The sequence below is a fragment of the Orycteropus afer genome, unplaced genomic scaffold (genome assembly GCF_000298275.1).
Source record: "Orycteropus afer afer isolate SDZICR_OR568_19922 unplaced genomic scaffold, OryAfe1.0 scaffold00043, whole genome shotgun sequence".
Classification (NCBI taxonomy): Eukaryota; Metazoa; Chordata; class Mammalia; order Tubulidentata; family Orycteropodidae; genus Orycteropus; species Orycteropus afer.
Genome location: NW_006921630.1, coordinates 4,068,145 through 4,088,464, shown reverse-complemented (window position 1 = coordinate 4,088,464; position 20,320 = coordinate 4,068,145).

Genomic DNA, 20,320 nt, shown 5'->3' with positions numbered 1-20,320 from the left:
AAAAAAAAAAAAAAAAAAAAAAAGCTCTCTCCCCTATTCTCCACCACCATGACAGACAACGGGCAGGTAGAGTGGTACCATAGAAAAGTATAAGTTTCCAAGTTCCTGCTTGGAACATGAGAGTGACATGGACATGAGAGAACAAGGAGTGACATCTTAAATGAAGATTGCTAAGTACCTGGCCCCAGCACCTGTCTGTCAGCTTGTTGTACTGTGGTGACTTGCATGCTATTATGATGCTGGTAGCTACATCACTAGTATTTCAAATACCAGCAAGGTCACTTATGGTAGACAGGTTTCAGTGGAGCTTCCAGACTAGGAGACTAGGAAGAAATGCCGGATGAAAAGTTTATGATGAAAAGCTTATGGATCATAATAGAACACTGTCTGATACAGTGCTGGAAGATGCAAACATACCAACAATCATGAGATGACACGGGACTGGATGATAGTCTGCTCTGTTGTATATAAGGTCACCATGAGTCAGAGTCCACTCCATGGCAACTAACCACAAAGTTCTTGGTCAGGTAGGAGATAAAGATAATAAGAATGATCAGGAAGTAAAGATAGAGGAGAACATCAATGTTGGCTTCAGTGACTTAACAATTTAGCCCAGGGCTAGCCCTGTGCAATCCATTCTGAGTGACAAAATTACTCTCACTGATTCTGTGTTGTTGATAGACAACAGCTCTATTACGTCCTGTCATCCTGTCTTGGATTCACCAGTGGTTGCCAGGATCTTTGAAGCTTTGTTATTCATCTGGCCTCTGACATGCCCACATGGCTCAGTACACATCCTGGTTAAAATGACAGGGCTCTATTACTCTCCTCAGAATGGAAAAGAACAACCAGAAGGAGGACATTCATTCACTACAGTAATCACATCAGATGAAGAGTGAAGCCAGAAACATTGGCCCAAAATGGGATTAGAAGGAGCTAAATTACAATGGAAAGCAAAAGGTCTTTTCCACTATTTTCAACCAATTCTAAAAGCAGTTCTACACTAAATGTCTTTTTCTGTAGTAAATGCATTTGAGTCCCATCTTCCAACAGGCCATCGGTTCATCAGCTGGTTTATCACTTAAAGAAATTAGATATGGGATACTTTATCCAAAACTGTCAAGAGCAAATTTATTCTCCTGAAGGACCATTTCTGCAGTTCTTCTGCAGTGTTTTATTAAACCCTTACAATGGTAGCATAGTGCCTATGGCATTTGACTGCTAACCAGAAGGCTGATGGTTCAAACCCACCAGCCACTTCTCGGAAAGAAGGTTGGGCAATCTACTTCTGTAGTGAAACCGTCTCAAAAACCCAAGGAAGGGTCACTATGAGTTGGGTATGACTTGATGGCAGTGCGTGCGTGCGTGCATGCGCATGTGCTTTAAAAGAGGCAATGGTGGTTCAGTGGCAGAATTCTCACCTTCCATACAGGAGATCTGGGTTCCACTCCCTGCCAACGTGCTTCATATGCAGCCACCACTCATCTGTCAGTGGAGGCCGGCATGTTGCTATGATGCTGACCAGGTTTCAGAAGAGCTTTCAGACTTGACAAACTAGAAAGAAAGGCCTGACAATCTACTTCTGAAAATTAGCCAGTGAACCCCTATGGATCACAAGGGTCTGAACTGCAACCAATCATGGTGATGACATAGGACCAGCTAGTGTTTCACTCTGTTGTGCATGGGTCACCGTGCATCAGGAGGACAACTCAATGGCAGCTAACAACAACAACGACAATGTGCTTTCAAAGACTTTTGTATAAAATCTCATTTGAGCTTTAACATAAGCCCTAGGAAAAAGAGTCAGAACGGGTATTATATTATCATCTCCATTTTGTGGAGAAGAGACCGCAGCTCTGCACCATAAAGTAACTTGTGCAAGGTCCCATACTTGTAAGTGAGGTAGCCTGGGCAGTGACTCAGGGTTTATAGTGATTACTCCAGACAGTAGTGACATTCCAACATACTAATAAGGAGCTCTGGTGGTATGGTGCCTAAGGTATTTGACTGCTAACCAGAAGGCTGGCGGTTCAAACCCATCAGCCATTCCTCAGAAGAAAGATTGGGCATCTACTTCCTTAGTGATACCACCTCGGAAACCCAAGGAGGGGTCCCTATGAGTCGGAACCAACTTGACAGCAGTGAGGTTTCTTTTTTTTTAGTTTGGAATTCAACCTTGGGCCATCATTTAAAAGGACAGAAAAGGGATACAATCAGAGTAGTCACAGAAAGAAGCATCATTTATGGAAAGAAAAAAATCAAACTATAAAAACTTGGAAATATAAGTAACTAGCCTACTGAAGATAATTAATGGTCTAATAATAATGTTGAATTTGTTCAAACTATAATAAAAATTATTTTTTATTGTGTAGTTAGATTTGCCTTGTTGTTGTTGTTGTTGTTATGTGCCATCAAGTCAGATCCAACTCATAGCAACCCCTCCTTGGGTTTCTGAGATAGTATCACTACGGACTCGATGGCACATAACAACAACAATAACAACATCACTACGGAAGTAGATTGCCCCATCTTCCTTCCGAGGAGTGGCTAGTGGGTTTGAACCATCAGCCTTCTGGTTAGCAGTCAAGTGTCTTAGGCACTATGCTACCAGATTTGGCCTAGTTGGTTCAATTAACTGATTTGAGTAAGAATGATCATTTTTATAATAGTGAATTCTGTGCTCAGAAGCCCAAATATCAAATGCTACATTCATTTACTTTTTTTTTTTTTGCACATTTGATTTCACACCCCAATTACCATCCCCAACCATAAAAACCTCTCATTTCATACATTCATTTACTTTAAAACAAAAACAAAAACGTTTTATTGAAATATAACTTATGTACAGTGAAATACATAAAACTAAAGTGACATGGGTCAATGCATTTCTTTTTTTTGCAGTGTTCCCTCCCCTCCCTTCCCACTCTCTCCCTGGGCTGTCTCTGACTCTAAGACACTTCATAGCCCACAATCGCACTCCCTCTACCTGCCAGTCCCTCAACCTCTTCCTACCTTGAAACAAAAAAGTGATCCTAAAAATCAAAATGTGCCTCTCTAGAGCTAGGAACACAGGAACACAACAGCTGGCTGCCGTCTCTGAGAGGAGAAAAAGGAAAAATTCTTTTCAGTCTTTGCTGATGAGTCCACAACACCAAAAAAAGCCTCCACAAAACCACCAACCACACAAAAAGGCAAGACATTGGTAGTTTTCAGGAATTTGTTCTAACTGTAATACATTTGTAGACATAATTCTTCTCTAGTTTTTCCTACAATTTTCTTTAAATAATGATTCTTTTTTTCTATTATTAAATTGCTTCTCCTTCCTCCCATCCTCACCCTTCAATATATTTTATCCTTAAAGCAATTGAATGCATTTCTGGACTATCCGTTTTAGTCAATTAGTGTTTCCTTCTCTCGCTGTTTTGATATCAATACCATATAATTTCCATGATGATTTAGTTGTTAGATGTTTCAAAATCTAGTATGGTGCCCTCACCATCAGTACATTTGAAAGGAAAAAAAAAAAAAAGTTCTGTTAGTCTTGACTGCCCTTTCTTTTAGACTAATTTCACATTATTTGTCATTGTATGAATTATTAGGGAAACTTTAATTGCATTAAATTCATGTATTAAGTTATAGTGTCCTTACTGTATTCTCTTCATAACCAAAAGCAGAATAGATTTTGAAATTTTTTTGTGTTTCCTTTTCTTTTTCCTATTATGGTGTTTTACATTTCTTTGAATAAGATAACTTTTTGTTGTTGTTCAACTTGAGTCAATACTCAAGAATTTATGCTTTCTGTTACTCTCACAGAATGGAATCTCTATTTCCATTGTGTGCCAGTAGTATAAGGAATGACACCAAATTTTACAGATTTGCTTTATACACCATAACTTTTTATCACCTCTCATCTCTTGGATTTTGTCAATATACAATAATATCATCTCCCAAAGATATTCTAATTATTCCTTTCCTGTGTAAATACCCGTTTCTTGCCCTTCTAGGAACGTTATTTTCAATAAACGCAACGATGGCAAAGGACACACTAACTTTGTTTCTTCTGAAGGGATTCTCGTTTTATGTAATACTGGCTTTTAATTTTTGGTTTCTTTAAAAAAAAGAAACCAATACAGACACTCTCTTTGTTAAACTCTGTAGAGTTTTCAAAAGGAGTAGATGTTGAATTGATTTGAATTATCTTGGTTTCTATTGATAGAACAGAATCATTGAACATTTTCCTACTAGTAGGAAGATTTAAAACCGGACAATTGATGTGTGGCTGTCACTGGATGTGTGGACAATGCAGGAATATCTGGATTTGGTACATAGCTCAAAGCTAACAAACCAGCAAGTAAGGAAACAAACAAATCCAGTTACCCAGAAAAGCTTGAGCTTTATTTTTAAGAAGGACCAGTTTTGTGGGGGAATCCCCAGGTGGTGCCAATGGTTAACAAGCTCAACTGCTAAAAAGTTGGAGGGTCAAGTCCACACACAGGTGCCTTTGAAGACAAACCTGGTGATCTACTTCTGAAAATCAGCCATTAAAAACCTTACAGAACGCAGTTCTACTCTGACACACATAGGGTTGCCATGAGTTGAAATCAACTCAGTGGCAACTAGTTTTGTTTTATTTATTTGAGGGGTGTTTTGATTTGTTTCAAGGTGCACTGGTAGCACAGTGATTAAGCACTTGGCTGCTAACCAAAAAGTCAGTGTTTGAACTCACCAGCCTCTCCAAGGGAGAGAGATGTGGCAGTCAGCTTTGGTGAAGATACAGCCTTGGAACACCTATGGAGTAGTTCTACTCTGTCCTGTAGGGTGGCTAAGAGTGGGAATCCATTCGAGGGCTATGGATTGGTTTTCAGCCCCGGAAGCCCACTGCTGGCAGACTTGTGAAATGTACTATGTTTATTATCCAGACCAGTTCTGAGACCCAGCTACTGCTCCCTCCTGTAGCTGATTGCCCTTTGGATTGTGATTGGGCCCCTGGCCCAGCCCCAAGTATAAGAGTAGCCTTTTCTGAGATCTTCCTTTTTTTTTTTTCTTCCATCCCTCCATCCCTCCTTCTCTATTTCTTTCTTGGGGGAAAAAAATATTGTGTCTTAACTGGCAAAAACCTCCTAGAAAATCTAAAAATAAATGCACAAATTTTAAATTAAGAATGAAAAATGCCATTACCCCACCGAAATCCTAAATACAATTAAAACAGAAGAGTAATATTACTTCAACTGCTCATGAGAATTCATCAGAGGTAAGTAAACCTGCCCTTTCCTAGATGTGGTCTCAGGACAAAGAGAAAAGAATGCAATAATTTTATTGAAGTTGGGGTGATATCAGTGAAACATTTTCCTGAATATGCCGTTCTGTAGGCAGTTCACCCACTCCTCACTTGTCGACATCGGTAGGTTCCAAAGACCAGGTCATTATGGGAAATTATGATTGTCGCGTTGGCTCCATCTTCAACGCAGTGTCCCCAGCCCCCCATCTCCATTTGAACGTGGGGCCTTGGGACCTCATTCCCCACTACCTATGAGGGAAAGGGCAAGGTCGTCTGGTGTTGCCTGCCCTGCGACCCCTCCTGCCACTTGCCCTGGGACACTCATCCTCCCTCAGCCTAGGCCCTGCAGCTCCTGGTGGCTCCTTTCCCATCACTCCATCCTCCCCTCTTCCTCAGTCTTCCTTCTTTTTAACTAAGCTTTGCAATCACAGGGTATTCTTTTTGTTTACTCAGTCACGAGGAAGAAAATTTGAGTCACTGCTTTGTACTGTGAACCACAGCAGTTTTATGCCATAAGATAACTTTCATGTCCTACTCTAAGCAGTGGGAAGGCTTTCACTGACAACCATAGTTTTTGTAAGTAGAGCTCAGAGGAAAATATTACAGCTGTGAGTTGCACAATCTCACTTAAACTAATTTCATAATAATCTGTTGTATTTTGGACTGTTGAAACATACACTCTATTGATCAATAATAGAAGTCTTTTTATATTTATTTTGTAAAAGAATCATTTTTGTTTTTATACCTAACAATTTGGCAAACCTTTTTATAAAATTTAGCTCATAGATAGTGAAGGTGTGGGCTATTAGACAATATCTATTAAAATTGTTACTGTATGTGCCCATTTACCTACTAATGCCACTGCTGGTAGTTATTTTTCATATACTATAAAATGTGTGTGCAATGTATAAAGATATAAACACAGCATATTTATATAATTTATAATATAAAAAAACTGGAAATAACTTGAATATGTCTAAAAATGGATTGGTTAAATAAGTTATGATACATCTATTCAATAGAATCCAATGCTACTGATGTAAAGGATGAAGTCAATCCACAGGCACTGATAGGAAAATATGATCAAGATACACTAAGCAAACAAACAAAATGAAGAACAGTAAATATAGTATGCTCTCACTTGCATTTTAAACAAACAGAATTATCGTTCTACATGTACAAAAAAATTCTGAAAAAAATATTGTTTGACTATTTTACCATGAGAACATATAATTTTTATAATTATAAAACATTTCTTGTTCTCACTCAAAAGCAATTCAATTTCACTGTAAAAATTTTAAAAGGCACAGAAAGGTATAATGATAGAAATAAGAATGACCCAGAATCCTACCACACATTGATAATTATTATTGTGCACTGCCATTGAGTCGATTCATCTCATAGCGACCCCTCCTTGGGTTTCTGAGGCAGTATCACTACGGAAGTAGATTGCCCAACATTCCCTCCGAGGAGTGGCTGGTGGGTTAGAACCACCAGCCTTCTGGTTAGCAGTCAAATGCCTTAGGCACTATGCCACCAGAGCTCCTATAATTATTATTAGCAATTTGATATTCTTCCTTTTGGGATATATACACTTTTAAAAAGATTAGCTCTACGACAATCATGTAGTTTTCTTGTCAACCTTTCCTCCACCTTTCACCATCTTATTATGAACATTTTTTCTGTATCATTAATCAATAATGAAACTATTTTTCCTGATTTAAGCAGTCACTTTCTCTACATTATAATTCAAGGCAGTTTTAATCTGATCTTTTCTTTAGTCTACCTAGCCTGGTGTAGTGGAACAAGAATGGGCTTTAGAATCCAAAGACCTATGTTCAAGTCACATTCCAGCCAGTTAATTGTCTGACATTGGGCAAGTTGCTAAACTGAACTTAACGACATTTCCCAAGACCTGCCTTCTTATGCAGCAGTCCATATTTGGTCATAGTTGATTAGAACAGGGGTGAACACTGGGTCATGCAATAAAAGAGTCACTTTGGAATTGACATTTAGGATGCTAGTCAGTGTTGCTCGAAGTGAGAATATGCACCCTCAGGAGTTGAGCCTGCCTGTGTGGAGTGACCATTTTGGCCTATCTGGACATATAGAGACAGAGAAAGTTGGTCTACCAAGAAGACCTTAAAGTAGCCAGCAGAGGTGAGAAGTTATATCACCCCAGTGAGAGACAGTGACTGAGAGGAAGCACCTTGGTGTCTGACAATTTTTTAATTCAGGGATCCGGTGCTCAAGAGGTCCAGCTGGACCTTCTGCAGCTTTGAGCTTCTTTTGTTGTGTTTTTGTGTGCTCTTGTAACTTGCAACCAAAAGAAAGAGTCTTGAAGTCCCACTGAGAATAAGCATTTCTCTCTCTCTCTCTCTCTTTTTTTTTTTTTTTTTAAAGCTATGCTTAACAAGAGCAGAGTTTGATAGAAAACCAAGGAAGAAGATAACAGGCCAATAAACAATAATAAGATATATTTAAGAAGTTTCAACAAGTAAAAGTTCTAGGAGCTACTCAGAATGTGGTTTGTGGACCAATGCTGATTGAAGAACTGTTAGTCACAAGCCACACGAGATATGTACATAAATGGAGAGTGTTTAGAAACTTTTAGATAACATAATTTTGTCTGTTGATTATATGACTTTTAAAATGGTCTTATATTTTTCTTGTCTTTTTAAATTAAAAAAAAATCTTCTAGCAGTTTGTACTTAGATTTTACAAACACATCAGTTTGTAACAAATGGGAAATTTTTAAAAAATAAACAACAAAACTGGATCTTCACCACATTAGTTTCAAAAGCAATGTTCTAATCAGGGGTTGGAGTGTTCCTGGATATGCAAATGTTTCAGGTACTCAGCTGCTAATTGAAAGATAGGTGGTTCCAGTCGACCCAGAGGGGCCTCAGAAGAAAAGCATGATGATCTACTTCCAAAAAAATCAACCATTGAAAACCCCATGAAGCACAGTCCTATCCTGACACATATGAGGTTGCCATGAGTCGTAAATTGACTCATCAGCAATTGGAACTGGTTTAGTGAGGGGTTGGCAAACTGGCTGTCAGGCCAAATCAGACCTACTGGCTTTTTGTAAATAATGTTTTATTGGGACCCCTCCATGCCCGGTTTTTTATCCATGACTTCTTTCATGCTATTATGCCAGAGTACAGCAGCTATAGCAGAGACTATGTGTGGCCTGCAAACTCTAAAATGTTTACTATCTGGCTCTTTACAGAAAAAGTTTACCAATTCCTGCTCCAAAAGGCAATCTCTTGAAAAAGATTATAAATGTGTTTGCATTTGCCTAAAGAACCTGTTCTGAAAGGTAGCTTTCCTCCTTGTTCACTTGTTCAGGAAATACTTCTAGGACATGTGATGTGCTGAAGCAGATAGATGTCCTCCAAGTTTTATTTTACACAGACTGAAGCTTTGAAAAGAAGTTTCAACCAGCAGTTATTGTATAGCATGGAATTTTATATTACTCTTTCATTCTGCCAGGTTTTTCTTCCAAAACTCATAGCAAAATTTTCACATAACCACTGGTCTTCTCACAGATTGTTGTGATGCTTAAGGGCATGTTTTATTCTAGTGTTTACTTAAGAAGATGAGAGCATACTTGTACACATCTGCAAGAAGGAGGAGAAACTTCCCTGTTGTAGGAGTCAATTCTGCCAGCAACAGGTTTTGGAGTCTGAATGAACTCTCAATTTAAAATTATTGGCCCTAAAATATAAAACTGAATTATCTTAAAACCACAGCTGGGGAGTGGGGCAACATTTCAGTTGCTTTTGCAGAGAGTTTCAATAAATGTTTGTTGAACTGAATGACATAGTCTTTCTTTACCATATTTTCATCACATGCCAGCCAAAAGCAATTGCCCATCAACATAAAGTGAGCCTGATAATGTTTTCTTACCTGTATACATCAAACATCTGAATATCGACCAAATGTCAGGCACTGTAGTAGGTGCTCTGGTAGCATAGTGCCTAAGGCACTTGACTGCTAACCAGAAGGCTGGCGGTTCAAACCCACCAGCCGCTCCTCGGAAGGAAGGTTGGGCATTCCTACTTCCGTAGTGATACTGCCTCAGAAACCCAAGGAGGGGTTGCTATGAGTCGGGGCCGACTCGATGGAAAATAACAACAACAACGTAGTAGGTGCTGGGGATACAATGATGAACAAGTGTCAACTGTGAGTTCACAGACTAGTGGGAGAAATAGATGCATAAATAAATTAAAAACCAGTTGCCATCAAGTCAGCTCTGACTCATGGTAACCTCATGTGTGTCAGACTAGAACCATGCTCCACAGAATTTCCAATGGTGAATTTTTGGAAAGTAGATCACTGGGACTTATCGCTGAGGGACCTCTGGGTGGAGCTGAACAGTCAACCTTTCGTTTACCAGCTGTGGTGGTTATGTTTGTGTGTCAACTTGGCTGGGCCTGGTTGAGTGGCTGGGCAGCTGGTGGTAGTTATTCCCCATGATGAGACTGGCAATAAACTCCATGGTGGGATCTGTCACAAGCAGCTGAGTAGCTGCCTTTGGGATGTGATCTGCTTCCTGTATATAAGGAGAAGCCTTGGGAATGGTCTCTAGCTTATGGCACGTTTGGACCCTTCATGTAGCCGTGTCATTGTTTGGCAGCCTGCCATGCTCTGCTGACCTTCGGACTTACAATGGACTTAAGTTAATGGCCTGCCATGTGGTTTGGTAGCATCGGGACTGTGCCTTTTTACTTGTCAACCTTGGGGCTTCTCAGCCTCAGCAGCCAGCGGCTGTCTGAGTGAAGAAACACCTCTAGCTCCACTGGGCCGGGAGAAGGAGGCAGAGCTGGACCCCAAGGTTGAGGGGCTTTCACCCAGCCCCGAGAGCCTGGCACTTTGAACTTGGACTTAAAGCTTCCGAATTGTAAGAATAAACTCCTGTTTGTTAAGGACATCCCATTTGTAGTATATTTCTTGTCAGAGCAGCACTAGGTAACCAGAACACCAGCTGAGCACATCACCCAGGGACTTTGACACATAAAAAGATCACCATAACACAATGTAGATGTTTAATAGGAGTGATATGTCTAAGGTTTTATGGAGCATCAGGGGGTGAGGGAAAGTGCTACAAGCAGTTGAGTGTTGCTGAGCAGAAAGGCTTGGGTGGTCAAGAGGGAGGCTGGTTGGAAAGGTAAGCAAAGCCAGGTCAGGGAGCATCTTGGACTTCCATTCTATAGGTCAGCAGTTTTCAATCCTGGTTCCACATCAGAATTTCCTAGGGAACTTCCAGAATAAATATGAGTGCCTTCCGCTACCAGTCCCATTAAATCAGAATCTTTGGTGGTGGAATATGGACACTTAAATAAAATGTTAAAGCTTCCTAGGTGATTCTAATGTGTAGCTAGGGTTGGGAACCTAACAGGAAACTTTGAAGTGTATTAAATTAGAGAGAGACATTGTTTTTGACAACTTGTCTTGGCAGTTGTGTGAAGGATGGGCTCTTGAAGGGTACGAGAAAGAAGGCAGGGATAGCGTCAGGTAAGAGATGAAGAAGACCTGACTAGGACAAAGGTGGTGAGAATGGAGATGAGGGGATGTTTTAAAAAATTACTTAGCAGAAAAAATAGTTTTATAATGGAAGAATTTGGCAGCAGTTAATGGTGATGGATAAACAACATGAACATATTCAATGTCACTGAGTAGGAATCAACTTGATAGCACAAGAGAACAGTAGCAAACTCTACGTGTAATGATTTCTGTAATGACAAATGTTTTATTAACAATATACTTGCCAAACACACAAAAAAAACTATGTTCACATTTTTTTTTTTTTAAAGTTGAAGATTTGGTAATTGAGGCAAGGAGGTAGTCAGAGTTGACCTGAAGGTCCCACCCTGGGTAACTGGAAATACCTAAGACAGAGACAGACAGGAGGAAAAGGCCTGGGGGAAGTGAGTGAGCTTTATTCTGGACATGTGGAATGTGAGGTGGTGTCTGGACACCCAGGAGAGCCATCCATCAGGCAGCTGGACAGACCAGTCTCATGCTTCATGGCTAGACTGGGTGGAGACAATTAGCAATTTGATAGCTGATTGAGTACTTCTTCTTTTGCTTCTTCTTTTTTTTTAAATTTAAATAATTTATTGAAGGTAGCTGCCAAAAAAGTCACATTTCTAGGCTACAAATGTGTTATGGGTGTTAAAATGGAGGAGTGAGCCCCACCCAGATCACCTCCTGAGAAAGGGTGTGATGTGTATTTCCAAAGTGCCTTGAAGTCAGGTGGCTTCTAGGGGTGTTCTAAAATTAGCAGAGCAGCTGTGCTTGGAGGGTGGCAGTGCTCTGGTTCACTCGGCCGAAAATTGGGCCTCCCTGCCCTCGGCTCTGCGACTGTGTGTGTGAGTAGGTGGGGGAACAGGCAAGAATCTGTTTCTTTGAAGAATTCCCCAAGGAGTGTGTGTCAGGCCAGTGTGCTTAAAGAGGGCAGAATTGCCAGGTTGAAGGGAAGAAGTGAGGAAGGGTATTCTGGAGAGGAGCCTCATGGAAAGGCTGATTTTCAGGAAAGTTCAGTATAGAAATGACACCCTTAAATACAGAGAAGGAAGTTTGCATTGAAGGAGTCAGAGTTAAGTCTGAAAACTGGAGGCCAGTGTAGAACTCCATGCTTTGCACAGGAGGGTGCTTTGTAAGTGCCTCCTTGGTGGTGGTGATCTGAAGCCAACTCTACCAAGGGGGAGATGGAGAGTGGGAAGGTAGGTGGAAGGAGAGGAAGAGGACTCTCTTCAGTTCCTGAAGTGCATTTCTTCGATAAAAAACATATAATATTAAAAATATATTTAATATATAATCGTATACACACAAACCAAACCTTAAAACAGATAAATGCCTGAGGAGGTTGGTAAGGAAAGGGCAGTCAAACGACAAAACACTTCATCAAGATTCTGTCATGTTGGATTCTTCCCTCCTTGAGTTTTTGTCTATAGTTGATTGCTTATGTAGAAGAAGGGGAACTGACAAAATTTTAAGTGGCAAGAAATAGTACTCACTGCTTAATTGAAAATTTGTCAGTAATGAACTGTGAGCATATTATAAATCTAGGAGCATCTATTTATGTAGCATTTACCTAGGAATGGGAATCCTTGGGTGGGACAGAGCGTTAAGTGCTTAGATGCTAACTGAAAGGTTGGTAGTTTGAGTCCGCCCAGAAGCAGCTCAGAAGAAAGACCTCAGAAGAAAGGGATCTATTTCTAAAAATTCACAGCATTGAAAACCCTATGGAGTATAGGTCTACCCTGACACACACGGACCTGCCATGTTCTTGTTGGGTGGCGTCGAGTTGGTTCCAACACAGCAACCCCACGTGTAACAGAACAAAACACTGCCTGGTCCTGTACCGTCCTCACAATCATTGCTGTGCTTTAGTTAGCCCATCATTGCAACCACTGTGGCAGTCTATCTTGCTGAAGGTCTTCTCCTTTTTCACTGACCCTCTACTTTACCAAGCATGATGTCCTTCTCCAGGGACTGGTCCCTTCTGACAATATGACCAAAGTATGTGAGATGAAGTCTGGCCATTCTCACCTCTAAGGAGCATTCTGGCTGTACCTCTTCCAAGACAGATTTGTTCATTGTTCTGGCAGTCTGTGGTACTTTGTTTCCTTTTTTTTTTTTTTTTTTTTTTTTTTTTTTTTTTTTTTTTAATCTTTTTATTATGATTTGGGTTAAATTTTACAAAGCAGATTCATTTTACATTCAACAGTTCCTACACATTTTGCTTTGTGACACTTGTTACATTCCCCATAGTGTAACAGCTTTCCTTCCACTTCCTCCCTGTGGTTACCCTTTCCCTGTATCCTTGCCTATGCATTTCTGCCTTTGTGCCTTTCTCCCCGTGCAGATGCTACCCTTCTGATCTCCCATGCTTGATTGTTCTAAGGAATGCATTTCTGTGGTGTAGGTATTCAGCTCATAGGCATATCTATTGTTTAGCTGAGAGTTAAGTCACAGGAGTGAGCTTAATTCCAGGCATGAAGGGTGACTCAGGGCCGTAGTCTCAGGGGTTTCACCAGTTTCTATCAGACCAGTAAGCCTGGTATTTGTGTGTGTGTGTGTGTGATTTTGAATTTTGTTTTACATTTTTCTCCCACTCTGTCCAGGATCTCTAATTCTGATCCCTTTTTGAGTAGTTGACATTGGTAGCTGGACATCATCTAGTTCTTCTGGGCTCAGGGTCATATAGGCTGAGGTTCTTATGGTCCATTAGTCCTTTGGACTAACTATTTCCATGTATCTTTGATTTTCTTCATTCTTCTTTGGTCCAGACAAGGAGAGACCAATATTTGCACCTTAGATGGTCTCTCACAAACTTTTAAGATTCCAGTCACTATTCACCAAAGAAAGGTGTAGAACAATATTTTTATATACCATGTTGTGCCAACTGACCTTGATGTACCCTGCGACCAAGTCCATGGTATTTTCAATATTCTTTGCTAAAATCACAATTCAAATGTATTAATTCTTTTTCTGTGTTCCTTAGTCATTGTTCAGATTTCACATGTAAATGAGACTATTGAAAATACCATGGCTTGGATCAGGCACACCTTAGTCTCCAAAGTGACATTTTTGCCATGAGTCAGAATCAACTCAAGGGCAACTGTTTTGTTTTGTTTTGTTTTATGGTATCTAGGGATACTTTCCATACAAAATAATATCACCTATAATCTCAAATAGCAGAAGATATTAGTAACAAGATTAAGAAGTGAGAATTGATGTGTCCTTCAGGTTAACATCCTTTAGTTCCACAAAGAATACCCATTCTGTATGCAAAGAGGCACCTCCAGTCAACTCCATAACTACTGGTGTTGCCAAGGTCACCTGTAGTGACAGTGAAGGGAAGGTGGGATGGTATAAAAGGAGAAAAAGTGTATAGAATGTGACAGGAGCAACATCTAAGGGCTATAAAGGAGGACTTTTTGTCTGAAACCCCCAGATTACTGTTGAGCTGGAGAAAAGAAACTGCCCATAAAACTTGTCAGGCCAAACCATATCTGTGCTCCAAAACATGTTCTCTTTGTAATCTTAGTTGGGTTTCCTAGTAAATTCTTGGATGAGTTCAGGGAGAGCACTTCTATAGTGAGGAGGAGAATGAGAGATCAGTGAGTTTATCCATGAGGAAGGTAGAGAATGTGCCAGAAGGGAGGAAAAATTGCAGCTGGAGCTGAATCTTAGAGCAGAGAACTTTGGAAGGAAAAAGTTGGGGTCAGGTAGAATTGGTGATGCTGTCAACTTCTTTCTCTCTTTCTCTTTTTATTCTTTATACCTTTGATTTTGTCTTACTTAACATATATACCATAGTCAGCCCATTCACTTTATTTTCATTTTTATATCTGGAAAAGGCCTTTATAAACCTCCTGCAGGGACCAAGAGAAACCACCGAGCCAATGCACTCTGTGTCTCTCCCTTCCATCTACTAAAGCGAGTCAGGTATCCCAAACTCAGGCCCCCAGTCCCTCCAGTCTGGTATCTTTCTCTCTTCTGGGCTTCTCTTCCTTTAGCCTCTGACTCAGGATCTTGGCTGCTTCTCTTTACCTTGCTTCAGTCCTCCCCCCCCCCCCCCCCGCCCCCCCTTATACCAGGCTTCAGACTGTAGTTCTTGTCCTGTTAGCTACTTACACTTCAAAGCTATCCTGGAAAGCCTCAGTGACCTCAGGCTACTCACTAGGTTGTTGTTGTTAGATATTACTGAATCAATTTCAACTCCTAGCAACTCCATGTAAAGGAGAGGAATTTCTAAGAACACAAGCTGACTTCATCAATTATCCAGAATGAGAAAAGGGGTGCTGTTCATTGGGGGTTTCTAGAGACCCTACTGCCCACCTTTATATATGCTCACTTTTCATCCTTTAGAAAAAGTGTATAAAACACAAAGCACAATATAACATAGGCTCAGAACAAAGGTTATTTCAGTGTTTCTGCACATACTGCAGAATATTCCTTTTACCTTGACAAGTTAGAAGTGAATCTATTCTGATTTGAAACCATAGGGCTGGCACAGGCAGTATGTGTCTTGTAAGCCATTTTAGGCTCAATTTACAAAGGTGCTTAAAGTGGTGAACCAGGATGTTTCGGTGTAACTTGCAAAAGAAGGGATGGGTGAAGCAACCACGATAAAGGCGAATGGTTTAGATTCAAAGATTCCATTCCCATCTTGTTCCTATTTGGTTGAATGTTTGGAAACACTTCTCATGTTCTCAGTTTCTCCAAAAATTTTAAAGGAAACCAACATGTATTGAGTAACTATTTCCAGGCACTGTGCTAACCACTTTGTATAGCCATATTTATGTAATTGGTGGCGTAGTGCCTAAGGCACTTGACTGCTAACCAGAAGGCTGGCGATTCAAACCCACTAGCCACTCCTGGGAAGGAAGATTGGGCAATCTACTCCTGTAGTGATACTGCCTCGGAAACCCAAGGAGGGGTCACTATGAGTCAGAGATGACTTGATGGCACATAACAACAACAATGTAATTAAATCGTTTGGATAATTCTGTGAGGTAAGTGTCTATGGTACCATTTTACAGATAAGGACTCTAACAGAATCTTTGAGAGGCTAAGAAAATTTCCTGAAGTCTTGGTGCTAGTAAGTGATGGATCTGGGAGTCAAATACAGCTTTTTAATACCCACATCCTCCTTCTTTCTTTATGCCATGCAACCTCCCAGTAAAGAACTAAATTCTTTTTTTTTATAAGGTTTAGGAGAGTGAAGAACTACATGTAAAAAAAAACTCTGAAACTCTGATAGTTCTAAACTAAAGCATCTCTAAGCCTTAGCTGCTGCTGCTTCTTCTTTTCTTTTTACTTTAACAAATACAAATTTATTTTCTCAACAGTTTAGGAGGCTAGATGTCTCTATTAGTTCTGTAGGAAGGTCCTTGTCTCTTCAACTTCTGCTTTCCGGTTCCATGGAGACCTCTGTGTGTCTTGGCATCTGTCTTAACCCATCTCTCCTCTGCTCACTTGTTTAGTCTCTTTTATATCTCAAAAGAGATTGACTCAAGATACTTCCTACACTAATGCTGCCTCATTAATATAGCAAAAACAATCCATTCCCAAATGGGATTATAACCACAAAGTGTTAGATTCTTAAGTATGATGAAAAGAAATTGAAAGGGATCAATTAAATCTCACAAATTCAAAATGTGTTGCTCAGGAATACTCAACACTAGAAATTATAAGCAGTACTGAGTTTCTGTTCAAGGTGATAAAAAAAATTAAAATAGATAGTGATGATGGTTCTAAACAAGATAAATGTAATTAATATCAAACTGTACACACAAAAATGGTTAAGTGGCAAATATTTTGTTACATATATTTCACCAAAATAAAAATTTTAAAAAGAAAAGAAACTGCAAATAGAAACACAGATATCAGGCTTTTCATTCATAATTAGGAGGCCTAGTTTGGTCATCTATTCCAAACTGGTTAATATATATGTGCACATTAGTAGGGTGGCTTTCCAAGCTAGAGGAGTTCTCAGAGTTATTTTTTTAAAAAAATGAAGGGTTTTTGGCTACAATTTTAAATAAGGCTATTAGCATAGGACAGATTTTACAAATGAATCCATGACTATGATACAAATTTCTTATGAGATGGGACATAGATAGTAAGATTAGCTCCCCTTTCTGTTGTTGCTGTTAGGTGTCCCAGAGTTGGTTCTGACTCATAGCAATGCTATGCACAACAGACTGAAACACTGCCTGGTCATGGGCCATCTTCACAATCCTTGCTTTGTTTGAGCCTATCACTGCAGCCACCATGTCAACCCATTTTGTTGAGGGTCTTTCTCTTTTTCGCTGACTTTTAACTTTACTGAGCATGATGTCCTTCCCCAGGTATGTTTAGCTCACTTAATTCAAGTCAATCTTCTGAAAATGAGACAGACTAAGGTATAACATGGAGAGCCTTTAGATGTCATTCCATAGGAAATGTGAGTACCTCATGGAGGTTCTGAGGATAACCAGCCAACTTGGATTATTTTGTAAAGAAAGTGAGAGTTTGGGAGTGACTTTTGAATTGCAACACTCCTCTTAGCATTGCAGGAATTTACCTCAGATCAACGGAGGTTTTCTAAGCAGTGTTGTGATTCCTGACCCACAGAGTCTGTGAGATGGTACATGTTTGTTACTTTCAGCCACCAAGTTTTGGGGTAATTCATCATGTGACCTTAGATAGCTAATACATCATCCCAGATAATCTCTGTATTTTCAGTGAACAGATCGAGTCAAGGTTTGGTCCTATGCCTGAATGCCCACAGATTCAGACTGGGCCAGCCCAGGCTTCTTATGCCCAAACTGCAATCGCCCACCTCTTTACAGTGTCCTGCAACTTGGCATCATGGAAATTTGCCTGGCATGGCCTGGTTTAAATTCTCTTTAAATGAGCTCACAACTTTTTCCTAATAAGAAGACTGAGTCTGGAGAGCTAATCTTGACACTAATCTGTCCCTCCACCCCCGCAGAGCTTGCCGCTCCCAGCCAATTCCCATTCCAGGCTCTGGACTTTCTCTTTCACTCTTGAAATTTTGAAATCTCCCTAGATAATAGCTTCTAGCTTTTTACAGCCTTTATCTCTCCTATTTCAATGTAAAGTAACCTTTTCCAGTTAATTCTTAGCAGAAGAGAGCAGCAGTCTCCTTCTATCCCCATTCTCAAGTCACATAAATTTGTTGTGTCCTTCCTTTAGCCCTAAACTTTCTGATTTGAGGAGATAGTGTGTGGTTGTAAACTAGAAAAAAGTGTGGTCGGGATTGTAATCTTTCACCTTACTTATTCAATCTGTATACTGAATAAATCATTGGAGAAACTGGACTATATGAAGAAGAATGAAGCATTAGGATTGGAGGAAGACTCATTAACATATGCAGATTAATGTATGTAAATGTCTCAACCTTGCTTGCCAAAAGTAAAGATGACTTGAAGCACTTACTGATAAAGCTCAAAGACCACAACCTTCAGTACAGATTATACCAGAACATAAAGAAAATGAAAATCTTTACAACTGGACAATAAGCAACATCGTGATAAATGTTGAAGAAAATGAAGTTCTCAAGATTTTCATTCTCTTGAATAAATAATCAATGACCATGAAGCAGCAGTCAAGAAATCGCATTATTTTCTTGGTAGTATATTGATGAAATCTGGTAAAAGACTCTTTACAATGTTTAAAAGCAAAGTTATCACTTTGAGGACTAAAGTGCCTGACTCAGGCCATGGTATTTTGAATCACCTCATATGCATGTGATAGCTGGAGAATGAATAAGGAAAACTGAAGAAGAACTGATACATTTGAATTATGGTGGGTGAAGAATATTGAATAGACCATGGACCACCAGAAGAATGAAGAAATCTGGCCTGGAAGAAGTACAACCCGAATGCTCCTTAGAAGCAAGGATGGTGAGATTTTATCTCACTTACTTTGGACATGTCATCAGGACTGGAGAAGGACACCATGCTTGGTAAAGTAGAGGGTCAGTGAAAAAGTAGAAGACCCTCAATGAGAAGGATTGACATAGTGGCTGCAACAATGGGCTCAAATATAGAATGATTGTGAGGATGGGGCAGGACTGGGCAGCATTTCGTTGTTGTACATGGGGTCACTATGAGTCAGAATCTAACAACAGCTAGGAGGGGGAGGGTAACCCCAGCAGCACAGCTTCAGTGTCTGGACTGAGGGTAAGGAGGATGGGGTGGGATGACGGAAAGTGAAGCTGGGAGCAGAGGGTGGGGGCTGGGCCTAGGAGTGGCCTGGACTGTGGGAAATGTGAGGCCAGGGAAAAGGTGGAGATGAAACAAAAACCTATGCTATGTGGCAGTTAGGACCTGAGTTGCATGTCATTGGTAGGAACAATGCTGTAAGAGTCAAAGACAGACTAGAAGACCAGAGGAGTAAGAGTTTGGGTCACAGTGCAGCTGACAGCATTACAAAAGGTGAGAATCCCCCATGCAAGGGATCAGGAACTTTGACTCATCTTCTAGGCCTCAAATACAGGTGACAATATTGACTTCTTGTTGTTGTTGTTTGCCGTCGAGTCGGCCCCGACTCATAGCGACCCCTCCTTGGGTTTCTGAGGCAGTATCACTACGGAAATAGGATTGCCCAACCTTCCAATATTGACTAGACCTTGATAAAGCTGTCTGCTCAGGTGGCCTGTTTGCTTTCAGTTATAACAGGAACCAGCCTGAGGCACTGATATCCTTCCTTTTCATTGATTTTCCACTTCAGAACAAGTGCCTTCTTACTCACAGAAAAGAGGAAGCAGGGGTGAGGGCTGTTTGCCTGCCACACTCCACAGACTCCTCCCCAGTGGCCTGTGGGGATGTGGTGCAGGCGGGGTGGTGTGGGGTACGGTGGGCTTCATGCTTTCCACGTTTCCTGGCACACTCATGTCTAACAGTAATAGAGAAAGGGGAGGGAGTCTCTTCAGTATTTGGTTGCTTCTGGATTTGGGGATCGTTTGGTGGTGCCAGGAGAATGGCAGCTTTTTAAGATTCCAGATGGATCCAAGAACTGCGCAGAAATCTTTGACCCTGGAGAGGGCTTCAAGCAGGAGAAATTAGTTACCTCTTCCTGCCACCTGGTGGATGCTCCAACTAAGTTATAGACCATTTCTAAGCCTCTTGTTACTGAAACAAGGGAGCTCTGGTAGCATAGTGCCTAAGGCACGTGACTTCTAACCAGAAGCTGGTGGTTCAAACCCACCAGCCACTCCTCAGAAGGACGGTTGGGCAATCTACTTCCGTAGTGATACCACCTTGGAAACCCAAGGAGGGGTTGCTATGAGTTGGATCCAACTCGACAGAAGTGAGTTTGGTTGGTTTGTTATTGAAATAATCTTTGTCCTAAACTGGGCAGAGGTCACAAAATAGCAGCCTGTTGATCCTGCCCTTGGATAATTTTATTTGCCTGAGCTCAGTGATTAAAAAAAAAAAGAAAGGAGCATCTTAACAATTGGAATACTTCACTCAAGTCTGGAGTCTCTGGGTGGTGCAAGTGGTTCACACA